This window comes from Salmo salar, chromosome 10 (assembly GCF_965601325.2).
Source record: "Salmo salar chromosome 10, fSalSal1, whole genome shotgun sequence".
Taxonomy (NCBI): Eukaryota; Metazoa; Chordata; class Actinopteri; order Salmoniformes; family Salmonidae; genus Salmo; species Salmo salar.
Window position 1 is genome coordinate 66,832,738 of NC_138300.1, and position 22,920 is coordinate 66,855,657.

A 22,920-nucleotide genomic window follows, 5' to 3' on the forward strand; every position below is an offset into this window, starting at 1 on the left:
CATCACTACTCTGGACGGTTCTGACTTAGAATATCTGGACAACTACAAATACCTAGGTGTCTGGTTAGGCTGTAAGATCTCCTTCCAGACTCACATCAAACATCTCCAATCCAAAGTGAAATCTCGAATTGGCTTCCTATTTCGCAACAAAGCATCCTTCACTCATGCTACCAAACATACACTTGTAAAACTGACCATCCTACCGATCCTCGACTTCGGCGATGTCATTTACAAAATAGCCTCCAATACCCTACTCAATAAACTGGATGAAGTCTATCACAGTGCCATCCGTTTTGTCACCAAAGCCCCATATATTACTCACCACTGCGACCTGTCTCGTTGGCTAGCCCTCGCTTCATACTCGCCAAACCCACTGGCTCCAGGTCATCTACAAGACCCTGCTAGGTAAAGTCCCCCCTTATCTCAGCTCACTGGTCACCGTAGCAGCACCCACCTTTAGCACACGCTCCAGCAGGTATATCTCTCTGGTCACCCCCAAAGCCAATTCCTCCTTTGGCCACCTCTCCTTCCAGTTCTCTGCTGCCAATGACTGGAACGAACTACAAAAATCTCTGAAACTGGAAACACTTATCTCCCTCACTAGCTTTAAGTACCAACTGTCAGAGCAGCTCACAGATCACTGCACCTGTACATAGCCCATCTATAATTTAGCCCAAACAACTACCACTTCCCCTACTGTATTTATTTATTTATTTTGCTCCTTAGCACCCCATTATTTCTGTTTCTATTTCTACTTTGCACTTTGTTCCACTTCCAATCTACCATTCCAGTGTTTTACTTGCTATATTATATTTACCTTGCCACCATGGCCTTTTTTGCCTTTACCTCCCTTATCTCACCTCATTTGCTCACATTGTATATAGACTTATTTTTCTACTGTATGTTTGTTTTACTCCATGTGTAACTCTGTGTTGTTGTATGTGTCGAACTGCTTTGCTTTATCTTGGCCAGGTCGCAATTGTGAATGAGAACTTGTTGTCAACTTGCCTACCTGGTTAAATAAAGGTGAAATAAAACAATTGGAGTCAATTGGAGGTGTACCTGTGGATGTATTTCAAGGCCTACCTTCAAACTCAGTGCCTCTTTGCTTGACATCATGGGAAAATCAAAAGAAATCAGCCAAGACCTCAACATTTAAAGGCAGTGCTACCAAATACTAATAAAGTGTATGCAAACTTCTGACCCACTGGGAATGTGATGAAAGAAATAAAAGCTGAAATAAATTATTCTCTACTATTATTCTGACATTTCACATTCTTAAAATAAAGTGGTGATACTAACTGACCTATGACAGGGAGTTTTTACTAGGATTAAATGTCAGCAATTGTGAAAAACTGAGTTTAAATATATTTGGCTAAGGTGTTTGTAAACTTCCAACTTCAATTGTATATGGTTGTGAACAGTAATTGTTAGTTGTTTTGGTTGTTTTGTTAAGTAGTTGTATGGTTCAGAAGTTGTGGTCTGTAGCTGTGTGAATGTGTTATATAGATCTGGTCAGTAGCTGTGGTTAGTAGTTATGTGGTTGTGGTCAGTACTTGTTTTCATTAGCTGTCAGTAGTTTTGAACAATATTTTTTGTAAGTAGTTGTGTGGTTCATTAGTTGTGGCCAGTGATTTTGTGGTTGTGTTCAGTTGTGGTCAGTTGTTGTGTTCAATAGTTAAGCGATTTGTTGTTGTGGTTAGTTGCTGTAGTCAGTTGTAGTCGTCAGTAGTGGACAGTAGTTGTGGTCTGTAGTTTTGTGGTCAGTAGCTGTGGTGAGTTATTTTGCGAAGTATTTTTGGTCAGTGGTGTGTGTTTGTTGTCAGTTGTTGTGTGGTTAATTACTTGTGGTCAGTAGTTAAGTTGTTTTGATCAGTTGTTTTGGTAAATAGTTGCGTGGTTCATTAGTTGTGGACTGTAGGTTTGTGGTTGTGGTCCATAGTTGTTGGCAGTAGTTGTGGTCAGTAGTTTTCATAAGTAGTTGTGTGGTTCAGTAGTTGCGGTCAGGAGTTGTGTGGTTTTCATCAATAGTTTGGGTAAGTAGTTGGTAGGTTCATTAGTTGCGGTGAGTAGTTTAGGGGTCATGGTCAGTATTTAATCAGTAGATGTGGTCAGTAGGCGTGAGAAGTTTTGTTCAGTCGGTTTGATAAGTAGCTGTGTGTTTGTGGTCAGTAGTTGTCAGTAGTTTTGTTGTTGTGGCCAGTCGTTGTGGTCAGTAGTTGTGGTCATTAGTTGTGGTCAGTTTTGGTCAGTATGTTTGGTAAGTGGTTGTGTGGTTCATTAGTTGTGGTCATTAGATGGGTCATAAGTTGTTTGGTTCAATAGTTTTGGTAAGTATTTGTGTGGTTGTGGTTGTTGTGGTAAGTAGTTTTAGTAAGTAGTTTTGATCAGTGTTTTTGGTAAGTAGTTGTGTGCTTCATTAGTTGTGGTCAGTAGTTGTGTGAATGTGGTATATAGATCTGGTCAGTAGCTGTGGTTACTAGTTTTGTGGCTGTGGTCAATACTTGTGGTCATTAGTTGTGGTCAGTACTTGTTTGGTTGTGGTCAGTAATTGTGTTCAGTAGTTGAGCGATTATGGTAAGTAGTTCTGATCAGTAATTTTGTTGTGGTTAGTTGATGTGGTCAGTTGTAGTCGTCAGTAGTGGTTAGCTGTTGTGGGTTGTAGTTTTGTGGTCAATAGTTCGGTGGTCAGTAGCTGTGTTGTTGTAGTCAGTGAATGTGTCCCTGTGGTTAGTAGTTGCGGTCAGAAGTTCTGTGGTTAGTAGTTTTGTGGTTGTGGTCATTAGTTGTGGTTTAATTGGTGTGGTCGTTAGTTGTGTGGTTTTGGTCAGTCATTTTCATAAGTAGATGTTTGGTTCAGTAGTTGTGGTTTGTAGTTGTGTGTTAGTTGTCAGCACTTGTGTATTTCATTAGTTGTGGTCAGTAGTTATGTTGTTGTGGTCAGTAGTTGTGTTGTTCAGTAGTTGTGTGGACAGTAGTTCTGCTCAGTTTTGTAACATCAGCTGAATGCTTTTTGCATGTTAAAAGATCCATTGTAAGATCATCCGCACATCTGGACAGTTTTTGTGTTTTGAGAACATGCTGTATCTGTTGTGATGTCCCCACATTGTTCTCACCAGACTCTTCCCACAACCTAATGAAACATTCTGGGAAGCTTCTGGTACCAGTGCTGTGGGAAAGGATGCTTAGCAGAGAAAGCTCAGTGGTGAGTGCAGTGGAGGTAGGAAGAAAGCAGAGAGACATACACTAATGTTCAAACGTTTGGGGTCACTTATAAAATGTCCTTGTTTTTGAAAGAAAAGCAAATTTTTTGTCCATTAAAATGACATCAAATTAATCAGAAATACAGTGTAGACATTGTTAATGTTGTAAATTACTATTGTAGCTAGAAACGGCTGATTGTTTATGGAATATCTACATAGGCGTACAGAGGCCCATTATCACTAACCATCACTCCTGTGTTCCAATGGCACGTTGTGTTAGCTAATCCACGTTTATCATTTTGAAATGCTAATTGATCATTAGAAAACCCTTTTGCAATTATGTTAGCACAGCTGAAAACTGTTGAGCTGATCAAAGAAGCAATAAAACTGGCCTTCTTTAGACTAGTTGAGTATCTGGAGCATCAGCATTTGTGGGTTCGATTACAGTCTCAAAATGGCTAGAAACAAAGGAGTTTCTTCTGAAACTCGTCAGTCTATTCTTGTTCTGAGAAATGAAGGCTTATAAATTATAAATTACACAAATTTAAGGAAATTGATTGCAAATACGGTAACTGTGGTTTGTTACCTTACTGTTTACATTTGAGTACTGAGTCATTTACTGTACGTACAGCAGGAGTTGTTGATTCAATGGTTGTAATTTTGATTGTACTGTACAGACTGACACACTTGCACTGACACACATGCACACATGCACACCCACATAAACGCCTACAAATGCACACGGACGGACCGACAGACAGACAGACAGACAGACAGACAGACAGACAGACAGACAGACAGACAGACAGACAGACAGACAGACAGACAGACAGACAGACAGACAGACAGACAGACAGACAGACAGACAGACAGACAACACACAAACAGTTCAATTTCAACAGGTGACAAAGCGTGAGAGCCAGAGCCAGCCTCTATCCGATTAAAGGGTGGCACTCACGCTTGGGTGCTATCACAAACACAATTAAGAGAACATTCTCATGCAAATAGCAAGAGCCCAACGTGCGCGATTATATGGTAATTGCTCGTCAACATCCTCTTTCAACACTGGCGTGATGGTATAAACTGGAAAAATATAATCAATAACTTACAAACCGATGAACTCAATGCATAGACCATGTGTTTGTTGGGAGTGTTAGGCTTCTCTTGGTGACCCAACTGTAGATGTGTTTTATAGTGGGAGAGCTCAGCCAAAACTCCTCGTCATCACTTTCATTGTGTTTGGTGTGGCAGAGCGGCTTTATATTCATTGATAGCTCTAGTGTCAATTCCTGGAATTTGAACAATTGTTGGCATGCCCTCAGACTTTGGAGAGCGAAAGGCGAGAGGGAGAGATCTGTTGCCATGGACCTAGTGCTTGTGTGTGTGCTACTGTATTTTCGGCATTACACTTCTTTAAAAATGCATCGACCATACCAACAGCAACCCCATAAATAGCACATATCACACATTACCAACAGACCATGTTACGAAGAAAACACCCAAATGAACGAATTAACAAACGGAGAGGAGAAGATCCGCAGGCGTTAAACTCAATTAGGTGGAAATGAACTGAAAGGTCTGGGATTTGCGAACTCTCCTCGTTTCTTTAATGTCACCCATGGCGGTGGCAGGCAGAAATTAAAGGGTGCTAGCGGGTTTGTGCTTCAGTGTTTGTTTACAAGGTCAGAGGAGCACCAAGGAGGAATAACAGATTTTTTGTATTTTACTGCAAACAAGCCTTTGTCAAGCCATTAACTGGGGGTATTCATTAGAAGCCCCCAAAATTAACAAAACTAATTGCTTCTTAACCCTTTCGGCTTCTCACATACACCCACACGGAGGCTTTCTCCCATGTTGCCCATTTATGTTTCAGTGAGTTGCCACAACAAGGAAGGCCACACTCGGCCCACTTACGCATGTGTCTCTCTTCATAAGAGCAGGCTCCAGCGCTTTGATACACATGGAAAAGAGGAGAGGAGGAGAACATCGAGGGACAGGAGGAGGTAAATGGAGAAAGAGAGGAGAGAGGGAGAGGTGGAGAGAGAGTTCCCCCTGGTTGTGGGCAGATGGGAGCATTGGACCCTGAAGCATTACTGTGCTCATCATTGGCTCATTATTAGCCGTTAATAAAGTCACCAAATATTGGCTTAGCAGGCCATGAGGGAGGGATGCAGCCAAATCCTCGAAAGAGAAAAGCTGTTAATGCAATGGTGTTACTTAGTGCTTTTCACATTTCAGTCCAGCGGGTTATTTAGCAAAACTTTTTTGTTGTTATGTGAAAACACAATTTGAAATCATTGGCCGACCATGAAGCGACTACGCATTGGGTTAGCAGGCTCAGTGGCCTGTAGGGAAGAGATGCAGCCAAATCCTCAAAAGAGAAAAAATGTGAGAGGGTCTAGGCCAAGAAGGAATGATAAGAGGGGCCTGAGTGTCCCCCTACGGACATAAAAAAGTACACGCAATCTCACCAACACTCACACAATCTCATCCAAAACATCTGCTCATTCAAACCCCTGCACGTATTGGTCATAGATTGGGGTACCAGGCTCTGTGGCCTGTCAGGGAGGTATGGACATAGCCAAATCCTCGAAAGAGAAAAGACAGTCCAAGAGGGAAACAACAAACTTTTGCAATCGCAAATGGCCCTCAGTCAACACTTCCATGTGAGGGATGAGCGCCAAAGGGCATAAAAAAACAGGCAAAAAATGCTATTATATCAACAGAAAGCTCTTGGTGAGCTCTATCAAGTTAAAATCCTTACCTGCATACAAATGTAGGGTAAAAACATGAAGACCCTGCAAACTGGACATAGGGTCACAGTAAAGAACTTGATTTTGTTGGTGCCAAAAAGGCATAATTGAATTCCTGAATCAGTAAATGTTTTTTATATTTGTATTCCCCAATTATATTTCTGAAAGATAATATTTTAGAAAACATATTAGGATATTTTAGATGCAGTTAACACTAGCAATTTAAATTGTGTTGTTGTTCTACTGCAAATTAAAATATACAGTGCATTCGGAAAGTATTCAGACCACTAGACTTTTTCCACATTTTCTTTACGTTACAGCATTATTCTAAAATGGATTCAAATAATTTTTTACCTCATCAGTCTACACACAATACCAAATAATGGCAAAGTGAAAATAGGTTTTTAGAAATGTTTGCAAATGTATTACATATAAAAAACAGAAATACCTTATTTACACAAACCCTTTGCTATGAGACTCGAAGTTGAGCTCAGTTGCATCCTGTTTCCAGTGATCATTCTTGAGCTGTTTCTACAACTTGACTGGAGTCCACCTGTGGTAAATTCAATTGATTGGACATGATTTGGAAAGGCACACACCTGTCTATATAAGGTCCCACATTTGACAGTGCATGTCAGAGCAAAAACCAAGCCATGAGGTCGAAGGAATTGTCCGTAGAGCTCCTACACAGGATAATGTCCAGGCACAGATCTGGGGAAGGGTACCAAATATATATTATATTTGAGATTCTTCAAAGTAGCCACCCTTTGCCTTGATGACAGCTTTGCACATTCTTGGCATTCTCTCAACCAGCCTCATGAGGTAGTCACCTGGAATGTATTTCAATTAAAATGTGTGCCTTGTAAAAAGTTAATTTGTGGAATTTATTTCCTTCTTAACGGGCTTGATCAGTTGTGTTGTGACAAGGTAGGGGTGGTAAACAGAATACAGCCCTATTTTGTAAAAGACCAAGTTCATATTATGGCAAGAACAGCTCAAATAAGCAAAGAGAAATGACAATGCATCATTACTTTTAGACATGAAGGTCAGTCAACCCAGAAAATGTCAAGAACTTAGGAAGTTTCTTCAAGTGCAATCGCAAAAACCCTCAATCGCTATGATGAAACTGGCTCTCATGAGGACCGCCACAGGAAACGAAGACCCAGAATTACCTCTGCTGCAGAGGATAAGTTCATTAGAGTTACCAGCCTATGAAATTGCAGCCCAAATAAATGCTTCACAGAGTTTAAGTAACAGACACATCTCAACATCAACTGTTCACAGTTGAGATTGCGTGAATCAGTCCTTCATGATCGAATTGCTGCAAAGAAACCAAGAGTAAAGGACACCAATAAGAAGAAGAGACTTGCTTGGGCCAAGAAACACAAGCAACGGACATTAGACCGGTGGAAATCTGTCCGTTGGTCTGATGAGTCCAAATGTGACATTTTTGGTTCCAACCACCATGTCTTTGTGAGACGCAGAGTAGGTGAACAGATGATCTCTACATGTGTGGTTGCCATCGTGATGCATGAAGGAGGAGGTGTGACGGTCTGGGGGTGCTTTGTTGGTGAAAATGTGATTTATTTAGAATTCAAGACACACTTAACCAGCATGGCTACAACAGCATTCTGCAGCGATACGCCTTCCCATCTGGTTTGTGCTTAGTGGGATTATAATTTGTTTTTCAACATGACAATGACCCAACACACCTCCAGGCTGTGTAAGGGCTATTTGACAAGAAGGAGAGTGGTGAAGTGCTGCATCAAATGACCTGGCCTCCACAATCACCTGACCTCAACCCAATTAAGATGGTTTGAGATGAGTTGGACCGCAGAGTGAAGGAAGAGCAGCCAACAAGTGCTCAGAATATGTGGGAACTCCTTCAAGACTGTTGGAAAAGCATTCCAGGTGAAGCTGGTTGAGAGAATGCCAAGAGTGTGCAAAGTTGTCATCAAGGCAAACAGTGGCTACTTTGAAGAATCTAAAATCTAGAATCAATTTTCATTTGTATAACACTTTTCTGGTTGCTACATCAATCAATCAATCAATCAATTAATCAATCAAATGTTTTTATAAAGCCCTTTTTACATCAGCCGATGTCACAAAGTGCTATATAGAAACCCAGTCTAAAACCCCAAACAGCAAGCAATGCAGATGTAGCAGCATGGTGGTCGAATTGTGAGACACAGAGTAGGTGAACAGATGATCTCTACATGTGTGGTTGCCATCGTGATGCAGGCACCTAGGAGGAAACCTAGAAAGGAACCAAGCTCTGAGGGGTGGCCAGTCCTCTTCTGGCTGTGCCGGGTGGAGATTATAACAGTACATGGCCAAGATGTTCAAACGTTTATAGATGGCCAACAGGGTCAAATAATAATAATCACAATGGCTGTAGAGGGTGCCACAGGTCAGCACCTCAGGAGTAAATGTCAGTTGGCTTTTCATAGCCGATCATTCAGAGTTACAGACAGCAGGTGCGATAGAGAGAGAGTGCCGAAAACAGCAGGTCCTTTACTTTTCCCACATTTTGTTACATTACAGCCTTATTATAAAATTGATAATCAATGTTTTTCCTCATCAATCTACACACAAAACCCAATAAATTACAAAGCGTAGCACGTCCGGTTAACAGGTCAGAGTTTCATAGCCGCAGGTAGAACAGTTGAAACTAGAGCGGCAGCACGACCAGGTGGACTGGGGACAGCAAGGAGTCATCAGGCCAGGTAGTCCTGAGGCATGGTCCTCTGGCTCAGGTCCTCCGAGAGAAGAGAAAGAGAAAGAGAGAGAGAAAGAGAGAGAGAGAGAATTAGAGGGAGCATACTTAAATTCACACAGGACTCCGGATAAGACAGGAGAAATGTTCCAGATATAACAAACTGACCCTAGCCCCCGATACATAAAATACATGATTCCATATGTTTTATTTCATAGTTTTGATGTCTTCACTATTATTCTACAATATAGAAAATAGTACAAATAAATAAAAACCCTTGAATGAGTAGGTGTGTCCAGACTTTTGACTGGTACTGTATATATATTTCTAAACCCTCACACGGGCCTACGGAGCATTAACCTCTTAAGGGGAACTGCCCCTCCCAACCTTCTTGCTAAGCTCAAACCCTACATCCCAGCCCGAGTACACGATTCTGCCTCCTCTGGTCTGTTGGCCATCCCACCACTACAGGAGTTCAGCGCCCACTCAGCTGAGTAAAATCTTTTCTCTGGCCTGGCAACTCAATGGTGGAACCAACTTCCCCCTGATGCTAGGACAGCAGAGTCCCTTCCCATCTTTCAAAGAGTATCTTAAATAAAACATCTCAGTCAGTCTCACCCCCCCCCCCAAAAAAAATGACACTTTTGCTGTGCTAGTTGCACTAACTTTGATGATAACTTCTTAATTGAGGAAAGATGTACTTACTATGACTGTGATATGTGGTTGTCTCACCTATGTAGCTTTCTTAATATGAATGCACTAACTGTAAGTCTATCTGGATCAGAGCGTCTGCTAAATTACTAAAATGTAATGTAAAATGTATATAGCAATCTGAAGCCCAACTACTATTGGTTGCTGTGCTCAGCATGACTGTAATGAATTCGGCCTGGAACACCGACACAATCTCATCCAAACCATGTGCTCACCCATACCCTGCATGCGTACTGGCCATAGATTTGGTTAGCAGGCTCAGTGGCCAGCTGGGGAGGGATGGGCACAGCCAAATCTTCGAAAGAGAAAAGAGGGACTAGGCCAAGAGGGAATGATAATAGGGGAAAAACAAACTTTTGCAATCGCAAATGGCCCTCATTCAAGAGTTCCATTGGTCTGAGTGGCTTCCTGCCGACATGAAAACTTACACAGACACCCGTACAGGCACAAACAAAATATCTGTATAGGCAGGAATGCAGCCAAGTCCTTGAAAGAGAAAAAATGTACAACAGACCAAGAGGTAATACTGTGTTTTTCAGTGTACCTAAGAAAACCCTTCAGCAGTTTGTTATTCATGATATACTTTGGGCTCTCATGCCTATTATTTTGTATGTTTTAATGGTTTTCAAAAAAATGAATGGCAACATTTTTATATAAGCAAATTCATTTGATTTCATCCTTCCACAAAGGATATGGTAACTGATGCTATGCCAAACAAAACTGCATAAGAACCACATACACTGGGAAGCGCATGGGGATACAGCAGCTCCGTTTTGTACTGTCAAAACTGTGATTATATGTGGAAGCCAGACAACATAGTTTAAATTAAGGCTTTAAAATCGATAGATCAATATATCCCCAACCAACCGGGAGAGAGTGAGTGTTCAGTTAAACACAACAGCGAACCAATCTGTGAGTAATGCAACACTGAGACTCGAACCCAACAACCCATGGCTTACCTTAGTGGAAAAGACAAAGTACAACTTGGAGATGCAAATGAGAGCAATGAACAGCTGAAGGATATCCAGAAAAATATTGCTAAAATAATCTCAATGCTCACCAAAACAAACAAACTGTTACAATATGTTGTTAAAAAAGTAGATTTGCTCGAAAGGAATGTTGAGTCTATTGTCTCAGATATGCATATACATGGGGGGTGCGTGGACGAGCAAGACAACAAAATTGGCCAACTACAAACTTTTGTAGATGAACTGGATCAGCTAGAAAACAGATCGATAATAACATGAGAATATTGTCCCTATCAAATCAAATCAAATCAAATGTATTTGTCACATACACATGGTTAGCAGGTGTTAATGCAAGTGTGGCGAAATGCTTGTGCTTCTAGTTCCGACCATGCAGTAATATCTAAGAAGTAATATAACCTAACAATTTCAGAAAAACTACCTTATCCTCTATGGGCTAGGCGGGACGAATTCGTCCCACCTACGTAACAGGTAGCCTTCCCTGTAGCTCAGTTGGTAGAGCATGGTGTTTGCAACACCAGGGTTGTGGGTTCGATTCCCACGGGGGGCCAGCACAGGAAAAAAATACAAATATGAAATGTATGCATTCACTACTGTAAGTCGCTCTGGATAAGAGCGTCTGCTAAATGACTAAAAATGTAAAATGTAAAAATGTAACAGCCACTTGAAACCTGTGGCGCGATTTTCAAAACCTTAAAAATCCTATTACTTCAATTTCTCAAACATATGACTATTTTACAGCTATTTAAAGACAAGACTCTCGTTAATCTAACCACACTGTCCGATTTCAAAAAGGCTTTACAACGAAAGCAAAACATTAGATTATGTCAGCAGAGTACCAAGCCAGAAATAATCAGACACCCATTTTTCAAGCTAGCATATAATGTCACCAAAACCCAGAAGACAGCTAAATGCAGCACTTACCTTTGATGATCTTCATCAGATGACAACCCTAGGACATTATGTTATACAATACATGCATGTTTTGTTCAATCAAGTTCATATTTATATCAAAAACCAGCTTTTTACATTAGCATGTGACGTTCAGAACTAGCATACCCCCGCAAACTTCCGGGGAATTCGCTAACATTTTACTAAATTACTCACGATAAACGTTCACAAAAAGCATAACAATTATTTTAAGAATTATAGATACAGACCTCCTCTATGCACTCGATATGTCCGATTTTAAAATAGCTTTTTGGTGAAAGCACATTTTGCAATATTCTAAGTACATAGCCCAGGCATCACGGGCTAGCTATTTAGACACCCGGCAAGTTTAGCACTCACCATAATCATATTTACTATTATAAAAGTTTGATTACCTTTTGTTGTCTTCGTCAGAATGCACTCCCAGGACTGCTACTTCAATAACAAATGTTGGTTTGGTCCAAAATAATCCATCGTTATATCCGAATAGCGGCGTTTTGTTCGTGCGTTCCAGACACTATCCGAAATGGTAAAGAAGGGCGCAATTCATGACAAAAAAATTCTAAATATTCCATTACCGTACTTCGAAGCATGTCAACCGCTGTTTAAAATCAATTTTTACGCCATTTTTCTCGTAGAAAAGCGATAATATTCCGACAGGGAATCTCCTTTTCGGCAAACAGAGGAAAAAATCACAAAGGCGGGGGCGGTCGGGTCACGCGCCTAAGCCCAGAGTCCCTTGATCGGCCACTTGAGAAAGGCGATAATGTGTTTCAGCCTGGGGCTGGGATGACGACATTCTGTTTTTTCTCGGGCTCTGAGCGCCTATGGACGACGTAGGAAGTGTCACGTTAGAGCAGAGATCCTTAGTAAAAGATAGAGATGGAAAAGAAGTTCAAGAAATGGTCAGACAGGCCACTTCCTGTAAAGGAATCTCTCAGGTTTTGACCTGCCATTTGAGTTCTGTTATACTCACAGACACCATTCAAACAGTTTTAGAAACTTTAGGGTGTTTTCTATCCATATGTAATAAGTATATGCATATTCTAGTTACTGGGTAGGAGTGGTAACCAGATTAAATCGGGTATGTTTTTTATCCAGCCGTGTCAATACTGCCCCCTAGCCCTAACAGGTTATACACACAAGTGTAAAGGAATGAATATGAATATGTACATAAAAATATATAAATGAGTGATGGCCGAACGGCATAGGCAAGATGCAGTAGATGGTATAGAGTACAGTATATACATATGAGATGAGCAATGTAGGGTATGAGAATATTATATAAAGTGGCATTGTTTAAAGTGGCTAGTGATACATTTAATTACATCAGATGGCAAGATGCAGTAGATGGTATAGCGTACAGTATATACATAAGAGATGAGTAATGTAGTGTAAGTAGACATTATATAATATAAAGTGTCTAGTGATACATTGATTACATACATTTTTCCATTATTAAAGTCGGTGGAGTTGAGTCAGTATGTTGGCAGCAGCCACTCAATGTTAGTGATGGCTGTTTAACCTCTTGGGGCTAGGTGGGACGCTAGCGTGCCACCTGTGGTGCACTCCATCAACAGCAGGTGCATTTCAAGAGCGGCAAATTTGAATCCAAATAAATGTCAAAATTCAAATTTTTCAAAAATACAACTATGTTACACCATTTGAAAGATAAACATCTCCTTAATCTAACCACGTTTTACGATTTCAAAAAGGTTTTACGGCGAAAGCATAAATTTAGAGTATGTTAGGACAGTACATTTACAAGAGTTGTGTGTAATGTTTTGTCAAGTCAAAGACAGGGTCACCAAAACCATAAAACCAGCTAAAATGATACACTAACCTTTTACAATCTCCATCAGATGACACTCCTAGGACATTATGTTAGACAATGCATGCATTTTTAGTTCTATCAAGTTCATATTTATATACAAAAACAGCGTTTTACTATGGCATTGATGTTGAGGAAATCGTTTCCCTCCAATAACCGGCAGTCAAGTCAGCGTCAGAAATTAAATAATTAAAATTAGAAAACATTGTTAAAATATTATATTGTCATTTAAAGAATTATAGATTTACATCTTTTGAACGCAATCAACTTGCCAGATTTAAAAATAACCTTACTGGGAAATCACACTTTGCAATAATCTGAGCACTGTGCCCAGAAAAATACGCGTTGCGATACAGACTAGACGTCATGTTGGGGAGATCTAAAATCGAAAATACTATGTAAATAATCCATTACCTTTGATTCTCTTCATCAGATGTCACTTCCAGGTATCACAGGTCCATAACGAATGTAGTTTTGTTCAAAAAAGCTCATCATTTATGTCCAAAAATCTCCGTCTCGTTAGCACATGATGTAAGCCAGCCGGACTTCTCGTCATGAACGAGGGGAAAAAATATATTTCCGTTCGTTCAAACATGTCAAACGTTGTATAGCATAAATCATTAGGGCCTTTTTTAACCAGAACATGAATAATATTCAAGGTGGACGAATGCATAGCCTTTTATAACGTATTGGAACGAGGGTACCCAACATGAAGTAGCGCGCCAGGTGTCTAATGGGACATCACCGTTCCATGGCTCTTGTTCGGTCAGATCTCCCTCCAGAAGACTCAAAACACTTTGTAAAGGCTGGTGACATCTAGTGGAAGCAATAGGAAGTGCCAAAATATTCCTAAACCCCTGTGTCTTTCAATGGGATAGCTTTAAAGTCAATACAACACATCAGGTATCCACTTCCTGTCAGAAAATGTCTCAGGGTTTTGCCTGCCAAATGAGTTCTGTTATACTCACAGACACCATTCAAACAGTTTTGGAAACTTTAGAGTGTTTTCTATCCATATATAATAAGTATATGCATATTCTAGTTACTGGGTAGGATTAGTAACCAGATTAAATCGGGTACATTTTTTTTATCCAGACGTGCAAATGCTGCCCCCTAGACCCAACAGGTTAACAGTCTGATGGCCTTGAGATAGAAGCTGTTTTTCAGTCTCTCAGTCCCTGCTTTGATGCACATGTACTGACCTCGCCTTCTGGATGATAGCGGGGTGAACAGGCAGTGGCTCGGGTGGTTGTTGTCTTTGATTATCTTTTTGGCCTTCCTGTGACATCGGGTGGTGTAGGTGTCCTGGAGGGCAGGCAGTTTGCCCCTGGTGATACGTTGTGCAGACCTCATTATCCTCTGGAGAGCCTTCCGGTTATGGGCGGAGCAGCTGCCGTACCAGGCGGTGATACAGCCCGACAGGATGCTCTGGATTGTGCATCTGTAAAAGTTTGTGAGTGTTTTTGGTGACAAGCTGAATTTCTTCAGCCTCCTGAGGTTGAAGAGGCGCTGCTGCGCCTTCTTCACCACGCTGTCTGTGTGGGTGGACCATTTCAGTTTGTCCGTGATGTGTACCCCGAGGAACTTAAAACTCTCCACCCTCTCCACTTCTGTCCCGTCAATGTAGATAGGGGGCTGCTCCCTCTGCTGTTTCCTGAAGTCCACGATCATCTCCTTTGTCTTGTTGACATTGAGTGTGAGGTTATTTTCCTGACACCACACTCCTAGGGCCCTCACCTCCTCCCTGTAGGCCGTCTCATCGTTGTTGGTAATCAAGCCCACCACTGTAGTGTCGTCTGCAAACTTGATGATTGAGTTGGAGGCGTGCATGGCCATGCAGTCATCGGTGAACAGGGAGTACAGTAGAGGACTGAGAACGCACCCTTGTGGGGACCCAGTGTTGAGGTTCAGCGGGGTGGAGATGTTGTTACCTACCCTCACCACCTGGGGGCGGCCCGTCAGGAAGTCCAGGACCCAGTTGCACAGGGCGGGGTCGAGACCCAGGGTCTCGAGCTTAATGACGAGTTTGGAGGGTACTATGGTGTTAAATGCTGAGCTGTAATCGATGAACAGCATTCTTACATAGGTATTCCTCTTGTCCAGATGGGTTAGGGCAGTGTGCAGTGTGATGGCGATTGCGTCGTCTGTGGACCTATTGCGGCGGTAAGCAAATTGGAGTGGGTCTAGGGTGTCAGGTAGGGTGGAGGTGATATGGTCCTTTACTTGTCTCTCAAAGCACTTCATGATGACGGAAGTGAGTGCTACAGGGCGGTACCCGAAGATGAGGATAAAGGACACTTCCATCTATGTGATCAAGCTGATATTGGAAGAGCTTGGCATGGATGTATCACACAAGGATCTGGAGCGATGCCATCGGATCGGCATGAAGCAGAAGAAAGTTAAATACCCTCAGGGAACCTGTCTGCTAGGCTGAGGAAAAAATCCAAGCAATTCATTCTGATCAGACATTCTCTGGTGGAAAAAGGAATCAAGTCTCAACTATGATTTGTGGCAGTACTGTGTGTATGGAAGGGAACACAGAGAATGGAGTTCACAAGCGCCAATGAAGCTCTGAACTGGCTGCAGAATACTCCACATGGACACTGAAAAGACAATATAAAAGAGGAAATACAGCATGTTAGTCAATACTTATCAAAAATTGTTCTATGGATGTGTGTGTGTGGGCGAGAGAGTGTGAATGTGTGTATGTGTGGGTATGTGTCTGTGCATATGTATGGGAGAGTGAAGGATCGTGAACATGAATATGTGTAGGAGGGCATGAGAGAATGGGTGGCCTGAGACATAGGGTATGTGTTGTGTGTGAATGAAGGAGAATGGACGAGTAAGTAGATGTACAGTATAGAGGGGTTTAAATGTGTTTGAGAATTAGGAAGGGGTTGAAATACGGAGGGTGGGATAAACTTTGCCTGGGTGCGTAAGAGAGGGCAAGGACGGGAGGTGGTGACAAGCTTGGCTTTGGGGGGAAGGGGTGTAAGTATGGGAGGGTGGGACAAGCTTGGCTTGGGGGGCAAGGGGGAGTAAAGATGGGAGGTGGTGACAAGCTTGGCTTTGGGAGGTAAGGGGGAGTAAAGATGGGAGGTGGGGATAAGCTTGGCTGGGGGGGCATGGGGGAGTAAAGATGGGAGGGTGGGACACGCTTGGCTTGGGGGGGCAAGGGGGAGTAAAGATGGGAGGGTGGGGCACGCTTGGCTTTGGGGGGTAAGTGTGGGTAAGTATGGGAGGGTGGAACAAGCTTGGCTTGGGGGGGCAAGGGGGAGTAAAGATGGGAGGTGGGGATAAGCTTGGCTTTGGGGGTAAGTGTGGGTAAGTATGGGAGGGTGGGACAAGCTTGACTTGGGGGGGCAAGGGGGAGTAAAGATGGGAGGGTGGGACAAGCTTTCCTTGGGTGTGTTACAAGGGAGTGAACAGGGAGGGGTGGTAGAGAAGGAGGGATTTGGATTGGTAGAGAGAGAAGGACGGACTTAATTATACTACAATGTAATTGTTTTTTTATGACTGTTGTAAAATGAATAAGAGTTCTGGACAGATTAGGAAAGGATGTCCAATCATTATTTTTCCTTGCTTGTCATTACAACTAAGATTTAATGGTGGTTATTGGTGAGAATGGAGAGGGGCTTTATCCGGAGGAATGGGATGGGGTGACTGGGAGGGCATCAGACACTTCTCTGAGGTGTGCGTGGGGCCTCCACTCATCCCATTTCAGTCTCTTGGAGGACCCACTCACCCCAAGTAGACCCCCACCAGTCACTACACTATATAAATTAAATTAAGGTAATACAAACCAAACACAGATTGTAAATGGCGGTTTTCTTAAAATGTCTGTACAATGTGTGTGCAATGTATGTATCCACAGATTGTTTGGGTACATTAGAAGAAGTGTCAGAGCTAAAACTCCCTAAAAAGACATAGCGTTTCAAGTACAAACACGTACATTGATCTATTTAAAAAAATATATATATTATGTCTGCTCAGCCCTCAGCCTACATGCTCTATATATGTAATGTATACAATAACTATGTATTTATACTATGATCCTCCCATTCTATGGAATGCCAATCACCCTCATATGTCATGTCTGCTAGAATATTGTACTTGGTTCTTCAAATAGGGTAAACTTTGATTCTATACAAGTAAAGACCAACAAAATCCAACTTATCACATGGAATGTGCACGGCCCCATCATGGGGAGAAAAAGCATATGGTTCTCAAATACTTAAAGAGATTGTCAGCAGATGTGAGTTACATTTAAAAAAAGGAGAAATAGAACATTTAAAGAGGAGCTAGGTTGGATAGACCTATTGTACTAGGCATCCTGATAAATAAGAATACACTATTTTCCCTTATATCCCAGCAAATGGACCAAGGCTGTTTTCTAATGTTGAATTGTATGGTGAAAAATACACATCAATTTCATTGTATATCCCACCATGGGCATATCTGTTTTTTTTTAGATATAATTCAAGCTAAATTAGATCAAATCCAGAAAGGAAATATTATATTAGCAGGTGACCTAAACAATACATTCGATAAGATTGACAGAGGTAGTAATAAAAAAGGCAAATTTAGGGAGCCTCCAAAGAGGAAAATATCTACAAATGATTTACAGAACACCTGGATATTATTATTCCCAACTGCAAAAGACTATTCCTTTTTTCACAAAGTAAGAAAAGATATTAAAGTATTGATTACATTTTTATTATCAAAAAATGCACTCACGAATTTGCTGGATTAAAAAATGTATGATATAGTGATATCGGATCATTCTCCGGTATCATGTTAACTCTTACATCTAGACGTTCCGCTAGCGGAACACCTGCTCCAATAGCCAATGATGGGCGTAGCGCGAATTACAAATTCCTCAAAAATACAAAAACTTCAATTTTTCAAACATATGACTAATTTACACCATTTTAAAGACAAGACTCTCCTTTATCTAACCACACTGTCCGATTTCAAAAAGGCTTTACAACGAAAGCAAAACATTAGATTATGTCAGCAGAGTACCCAGCCAGAAATAATCAGACACCCATTTTTCAAGCTAGCATATAATGTCACATAAATCCAAACCACAGCTAAATGCAGCACTAACCTTTGATGATCTTCATCAGATGACACCCCTAGGACATTATGTTATACAATACATGCATGTTTTGTTCAATCAAGTTCATATTTATATCAAAAACCAGCTTTTTACATTAGCATGTGACGTTCAGAACTAGCATACCCCCCGCAAACATCCGGTGAATTTACTAAATTACTCACAATAAACGTTCACAAAAAACATAACAATTATTTAAAGAACTATAGATACAGAACTCCTCTATGCACTCGCTATGTCCGATTTTAAAATAGCTTTTCGGTGAAAGCACATTTTGCAATATTCTCAGTAGATAGCCCGGCATCACAAGGCTAGCTATTTAGACACCCAGCAAGTTTAGCACTCACCAAAGTCAGATTTACTATAAGAAAAAATGTTATTACCTTTGCTGTTCTTTGTCAGAATGCACTCCCAGGACTTCTACTTCAATAACAAATGTTGGTTTGGTCCCAAATAATCCATTGTTATATCCAAATAGCGGCGTTTTGTTCGTGCGTTCAAGACACTATCCGAATGGTAAAGAAGGGTGACGAGCACGACGCATTTCGTGCCAAAAAAATTCTAAATATTCCATTACCCTACCTTGAAGCATGTCAACCGCTGTTTAAAATCAATTTTTACGCCATTTTTCTCGTAAGAAAGCGATAATATTCCGACCGGGAATCTGCGTTTAGGTAAAAAGACGAAAGAAATAAAGCATGGGGTTGACTCGTGCACGCGCCTAAGCCCATTGTCCTCTGATCGGCCACTTACCAAAGGTGATAATGTGTTTCTGCCAGAGGCTGCCTCGATATCATTCAGCTTTTTCCCGGGATCTGAGAGCCTATGGGAGCCGTAGGAAGTGTCACGTTACAGCAAAGATCCTCAGTCTTCAATAAAAAGAGCCAAGATGAACAAGAACTTGTCAGACAGGTCACTTCCTGTATGGAATCTTCTCAGGTTTTTGCCTGCCATATGAGTTCTGTTATACTCACAGACACCATTCAAACAGTTTTAGAAACTTTAGGGTGTTTTCTATCCAAAGCCAATAATTATATGCATATTCTAGTTTCTGGGCAGGAGTAATAATCAGATTAAATCGGGTACGTTTTTTATCCGGCCGTGAAAATACTGCCCCCTAGCCATAACAGGTTAATTACACCAATAGAAAATACACTTACCGACAGAGTTTGGAGAATAAACAGGCTGCATCCTCTAGACCCGAAATGTATTAAATATGTAAACAAAACAAAAACAAAAAACCTTAACCATTACAAATGTAGACATGAAGGACAGAGAAAAGCCAGACCCCGATAACATTTGGGATCCTTTTAAGGTGTACATTAGGGGAACGATAATCTCATACTCGGCAAAAGTTAAGTCTAATTTAGAAATTACAATTGAAGAAAAATCTATCACTATCTTAGAAAAAGCCCATAAAAAATATTTACAAGGTAAAGAAGAAGCAAGAATTCATTATTTTCTTTTTGAAGAGAGCCAACAGCTAAAGGTTAAACTCAAATAAAGCATACTACTTAATGGCAAATACACCTGGTAAATATCTCACAGTTCTCACAAATTAACACATGCTAAACCAGTTATAAATTATAAAAAGATAGAGACACAAAAGCGGTAATTAGGAACAACAATGCAATTAATTACAATTTAAAAAATCTTCTTTGAAAATGTACATAAATCAGAATTAAACAACGGTTGGACGGATCCTATAGCCTTCTTAGACTCAACAACTGAAACAATATTCAGCAGACAAAACAGAATCAAGAAAAACAGAGATCACCCAAGAATAAATATTAGATACTGTAAAAATATTTGCATGGAGAAAAGCAGGAGGAATGGATGGCTTTCCCATACAATTCTATCCAACATTTTGGGACGAAATAGCCCCCCTATTTACACAATTGACAACACATTTCAGTACTTCATTCAATTCAGTACTTCCTAGTTGTATGTATCAAACAGTTACAGTGCCTATAGAAAATGTACACCCCTGGAACTTTTTCACATTTTGGTGCCTTAAAATTAAATATAAAAAGGGTTCAATTAGATTTTATTCCTACAGATCTACACAACCTACTCCACATTTTCAAAGTGAAAAAGTTATAGAACATCCCCGAACCCCCTCCATATAATATAAATTTTTCTGAAATATCATAACTGAATATATCTCCAACCCCCTGACTTAATACTTGGTGGAAGCCCCTTTGGTAGCTGTTAAAGCTTTCAATCATTTTCATTAAGATTATACCTTTCTAACCTTTCTGAGTATAACCTTTTTTGGCAAGACAGATCTTCCAAAGGTGGGGGAGTGGCAATCTTTACCAAGGATCACCTTCAGTGCTCGGTTGTCTCCACCAAGTCTGTCCCCAAACAATTTGATTTGCTGGTTTATTGCATTAAACTTTCAAACAGCTCTTTGTTGACTGTTGACTAAGCTCTCTCCTGGTTTCTTACAATAAGTCTGAATTTGTCCTGCTCGGTGACCCAAACTGGGACATGCTTAAAACTTCTTTGGGATTGGTGTCCCATCCACGGGATGGTTAACTTGTTATGGATAGGGGGCAGTATTTTCACGGCCGGATAAAAAACGTACCCGATTTAATCTGGTATTACTCCTGCCCAGAAACTAGAATATGCATATAATTAGCAGCTTTGGATAGAAAACACTCCAAAGTTTCTAAAACTGTTTGAATGGTGTCTGTGAGTATAACAGAACTCAAATGGCAGGCCAAAACCTGAGAAGATTCTGTACAGGAAGTAACCTGTCTGACCATTTCTTGGCCTTCTTTGTCATCTCTATCCAAAACAGAGGATCTCTGCTGTAACGTGACACTTTCTAAGGCTCCCATAGGCTCTCAGAAGGCGCCAGAACGTTGAATGATGACTCTGCAGTCTCTTGCTGAAAAAAAGTAGCGCATTTGGTAAGTGGTCGATCGGAGAACAATGAGACGGGTGTGCGCGTGCACATGAAGAGTCCATTTTACTTATTCAGTCTTTGAACGAAAACAACGACTTCCGGTTGGAATATTATCGCTATTTTACAAATTGCATAAAAATGTATTTTAAACAGCGTTATACATGCTTCGAAGTACGGTAATGGAATATTTTTAATTTTTTTGTCACGAAATGCGCTGGCGCGTCACCCTTCGTTACCCTTCGGATAGTGTCTTGAACGCACGAACAAAACGCCGCTGTTTGGATATAACTATGGATTATTTGGAACCAAACCAACATTTGTTGTTGAAGTAGAAGTCCTGGGAGTGCATTCTGATGAAGAACAGCAAAGGTAATCCAATTTTTCTTATAGTAAATCTAAGTTTGGTGAGTACCAAACTTGGTGGGTGTCAAAATAGCTAGCCTGTGATGGCCGGGCTATCTACTCAGAATATTGCAAAATGTGCTTTCACCGAAAAGCTATTTTAAAATCGGACACCACGATTGCATAAAGGAGTTCTGTATCTACAATTCTTTAAATAATTGTTATGTTTTTTGTGAACGTTTATCGTGAGTAATTTAGTAAATTCACCGGAAGTTTTCGGTGGGAATGCTAGTTCTGAACGTCACATGCTAATGTAAAAAGCTGGTTTTTGATATAAATATGAACTTCATTGAACAAAACATTGATGTATTGTATAACATAATGTCCTAGGAGTGTCATCTGATGAAGATCATCAAAGGTTAGTGCTGCATTTAGCTGTGGTTTTGGTTTTTGTGACATTATATGCTAGCTGCATTCAAGACACTATCCGAAAGGGTAAATAAGGGTGACGAGCACGGCGCATTTCGTGACAAAAAATTTCTAAATATTCCATTACCGTACTTCGAAGCATGTCAACCGCTGTTTAAAATAAATTTTTATGCCATTTTTCTCGTAAAAAAGCGATAATATTCCGACCGGGAAAGCGTGTATACGTACAAAGAGAGAGAAAATAAAAACATCTCGTGCCCTCGTGCACGAGCCTGAGTCTCAAAGTACTCTGACCGGCCACTATCCAAACGCGATAATGTGTTTCAGCCTGGGGCTGCCTCGATATCATTCAGCTTTTTCCTGGGCTCTGAGAGCCTATGGGAGCCGTAGGAAGTGTCACGTTACAGCAAAGATCCTCAGTCTTCAATAAACAGAGAGAAGAACAAGATCTTGTCAGAGAGGGCACTTCCTGTAAGGAATCTTCTCAGGTTTTTGCCTGCCATATGAGTTCTGTTATACTCACAGACACCATTCAAACAGTTTTAGAAACTTTAGAATGTTTTCTATCCAAAGCCAATAATTATATGCATATTCTAGTTACTGGGCAGGAGTAGTAACCAGATTAAATCGGGTACGTTTTTTATCCGGCCGTGTCAATACTGCCCCCTAGCCCTAACAGGTTAACCTCTATGGGCTAGGTGGGACGCTAGCGTGCCACCCGTGGTGCACTCCATCAACAGCAGGTGCATTTCAAGAGCGGCAAATTTGAATCCAAATAAATGTCAAAATTCAAATTTTTCAAACATACAACAATTTTACACCCTTTGAAAGATAAACATCTCCTTAATCTAACCACGTTTTACGATTTCAAAAAGGTTTTACGGCGAAAGCATAAATTTAGAGTATGTTAGGACAGTACATTTACAAGAGTTGTGTGTAATGTTTTGTCGATTCAAAGACAGGGTCACCAAAACCATAAAACCAGC